The following is a 3,799-nucleotide window of genomic DNA, read 5'->3' on the forward strand; positions in this document are numbered from 1 at the left end:
ATGGTACAAATTATATACTTAAAGTTAGGCATGTGCTTAGGTACTTACTTTTCTGAATCGGTGCCTAAGTAACTCATGCAAGAGTGGTAAACATCAGGGAATGGTAAAGGGAAACTGAGGCTCAAAGAGTTGACGTGCACCTTGGAGTATTAGCCATAAGCCTAGTAGTTAGGAGACATAAAGTGAAATCCTGAACCCACAGAAGTGAATGGTAACATTTCCATGGGGCCAGAATTTCACCCTGTATATTTTGTAAGCTTACAGTTATGATGTTTACAAGACCTACAAGCACAGTCTGGGATATGCAAGAGCTATAAATACCCACACCATGAGCTACAAAGTTTATAGAGACAGTCTATGGCCTGGTCCACACTAGGACTTTAATTCGAATTTAGCAGCGTTAATTCGAATTAACCGTGCACCCGTCCACACCAGGAAGCCATTTAATTCGACATAGAGGGCTCTTTAGTTCGAATTCTGTACTCCTCCCCGACGAGGGGAGTAGCGCTAAATTCGACATGGCCATGTCGAATTAGGCTAGGTGTGGACGGAAATCAACCTTAGTAGCTCCGGGAGCTATCCCACACTGCACCACTCTGTTGACGCTCTGGACAGCAGTCTGAGCTTGGATGTTCTGATCATCCACATCAGCCAGCAGAGCCAGTGGAGGGAGACCCTCCCTCTGTACCAGCACTCACACAGCAAACGGAAGGAGAGGTGGCGTGAGGAAGACAAGCAGGCGACTCAAACGCTGCTTGGACTAATGAGGGAGCAAACGGACACGCTCCGGCGCCTTGTGCATGTTCTGCAGGACCGCAGCCGGGAGGACAGAGCCCCCCTGCCGTGTATCTGCAACCGCCCTCCCCCGCCACAAAGTCCCATACCCCCCTCACCCAAAATAACCAGAAGGAGGGGCGCCAGGGGGCGTTAAAACTGTCACTGCACCCCAGCAGAGTGCTCAAGTACCCAAAAGCTCTCATACCCTAAATTTTGAGAAGTCCTTTCCTTCCCGCCTCACCCAAGCCCCCGTCCCAGTTTCATCCCCTAACTGGCTAGTTGATAATAAAAAATACTTTTCTGTTAATTACTGTTTCTGTCATGTTCTTTTAGAGGAGACTGTGTTTGAAGGGCGGGAAGGGGGTTGGTAATTGGACAGGACAATCACCTTTACCAGGGTACAGACACGGGGGCAGGATCAGCAGCAGGTCACACACACAGTGCAGTCAGTAGGCACCCTGGTCGGTATGGGAGGTGGTTTCCAGGTTCTGTGTGGGTGGGGGGGATGTGACTTTGTAGCGGGGGAGGGCGGTTACAGATCTTATGCAGTGGTCCTTGTCCTGGACCGCTGAGTCATGCAGCAGAGGAGTCTGTATCCGTCCTCCTCCGCCACAAGGTCACATAGCCCCCGCACACAGAATCCCAAAAAGGAGGGATGGCAGGCTCCATTGAAACAAGCAGTCCGGCACTGCGGACCGCTCTAGGAGCAGGAGCCTGTCATTCCTCGAGTTTAGAGGCGGTCTTTACATCACCGCACACCCTACCCAGCACAATCTGCGTCCCAGTTTCAACCCTTTAACGCAAAGTCATTAATAAAGAAACCTTTCTTAAGTAACAATGGAACATGTATTTTATTTTTACACATGTGTTGGAAGTGGGGGAAACGGGGTGAATGAGGTATGTAACTGCAGAGGATAGTCAACAGTAACTGGGTAAAGAAACGGGGGGCAGGTTCAGCTTCTCTGTAAAGAAACTGAACAGTCACAGGTCACGCTGCTCGCTGGTACTTGAAGAGTTCCTTGTCGCTGTCCAAGGCGCCTGTATAGGGCTTCATGAGCCAGGGCATTAGCGGGTAGGCTGGGTCCCCGAGGATCACTATAGGCATCTGCACATCCCCAACAGTTATTTTGTGGTCCGGGAAGAAACTACCTTCCTGCAGGTGTCTAAACAGACCAGAGTTCCTGAAAACACATGTGTCATGAACCTTGCCTGGCCACCCGACGTTGATGTTGGTAAAACGTCCCCTATGGTCCACCAGTGCTTGCAGCACTATTGAAAAGTAGCCCGATTTCTCAGCAGCTGACTGTGGGTGGGAAGGTGCGAGGAGGTGCGAGCCGGCACTAACTGCTGCTCCATGCTGCTCTGTGCTGTGGTGTGGCGCTGTGTCACTGACCAGAAAAGTGCACAAACAGATTGCCCGCAGGCGCTTTCAGGGAGGGAGGGAGGGCGTGATTGATGGTTCAATGATGACAGTTACCCAAAACCACCCTTGACACATTTTTTCCCCCAGCAGGCATTGGGGCCTCTACCCAGCATTCCAATGGGCAGCGGGGACTGCGGGAACTGTGGGATAGCTTCCCACAGTGCACCGCTTCCAAAGTCAACGCTGGCCCCGTTAGTGTGGCATCACAAAGTCGAATTACTGTCCTTAGTGTGGATACACAAATTTGACTTCGTAAGGTTGATTCCACAAATTCGAATTAAGTTGAATCGAACTACTCTTGTAGTGTAGACATACCCTATGCCTAATGCTACAGAGTTAACATTGTGAAGATGGGGAGATCCAAGGTGATTGCTTGGAGCAATCAAACTCTAAACTGACGCTACTGTGGTTTTTAAGGTCTACACTGTGGCAGGAGGTGTAACTTCCCCCTTGGGCAAATGTGCTTGCAGTAGCTTTGATTGAGCTAGTATGCCATGGCCACCAGGATGACAGCATGGGCTAGATGCCAGAGTACATACCTGGGGGAGTTGAATGGAATTGTACCTGAGGCAGCTAGACTGTGCCACCACCTGTGTAGCCAGGGCCATGCTGGTGTTTTTAGTGCACTAGCTCAATCAAAGCTTGATCAGGAAAATTACTCTACTAGAAAAGTATAGGTGTACCCTGAGATCCATAGCAGTAATTTAGGATTTTTCTCTTCCTCAGTGCAACCACTTTGAAGATTGGTAGGTTTAGATTGGTTGTAACTAGGATATGTCCTGATAGTTCATAGTATAAATATTTTTTTAAAAATCCATATATCGGAAAATATAAAACCTAAGGATATTCTCAAATGAGCATAGTTAAGAGTTGATTAAGGTGGTAATTATTTATTAATGTAGAGTAACAGTTTTAGAACCTGAAAATTCTAATAAAGCAAACAAAATATCCACCAAATATTTAAAAATGAGGCAATCCATAATTTAGGTCCCTTCACCAAACATTCATTCAGTATCACTATCCTTGGATGCACTTCTCCATCTAATAGTCAGATATTTGCCCAAACCACCTCTATCCATAAGTGGGGTCTAATTAAGTGAGCTGCAACCTATAATCTCATCTTCTATGGCCCAAAGGTACAGTACCACCTTCCCTGGCCACCTGGTATGGGTGAGAGAGCAGCTTACACACTTCATATACTGTGCCTCATCCACCATCCTGCTATGGGTTGAGAAACCTTTTACCCTCCCAAATATTTGTGTTTAGCCTATGCAGATAGGCCTTAACAGTCCAATCTCTTACACTCACAATCCTGAGCTGAGAGCTCCCTGTTGCCTGATACAGGATGGAAGAGTAGGTGTAACATATATCATTATTATACAATGAAGGACCATAGTGGTGCATTTCATATTGTGATACAACAGGGCCAGGGAGCAGTGGGAGAGGGGAGATATATAAGCCCTAGGCTAATTAAGGTGTGGTTCCCTATTGATTAGAGAAGGTTATTACAGGTTAATTGGAGCACCTGTAGACAATTAAGGCCCTGTCAGGAATCTAATAAAAACCTCCTGCTTCAAGCAGACAGGGTGGAGTGAGGAA

The sequence above is a fragment of the Mauremys reevesii genome, linkage group 2, assembly GCF_016161935.1.
Source record: "Mauremys reevesii isolate NIE-2019 linkage group 2, ASM1616193v1, whole genome shotgun sequence".
In the NCBI taxonomy this organism is placed as follows: Eukaryota; Metazoa; Chordata; order Testudines; family Geoemydidae; genus Mauremys; species Mauremys reevesii.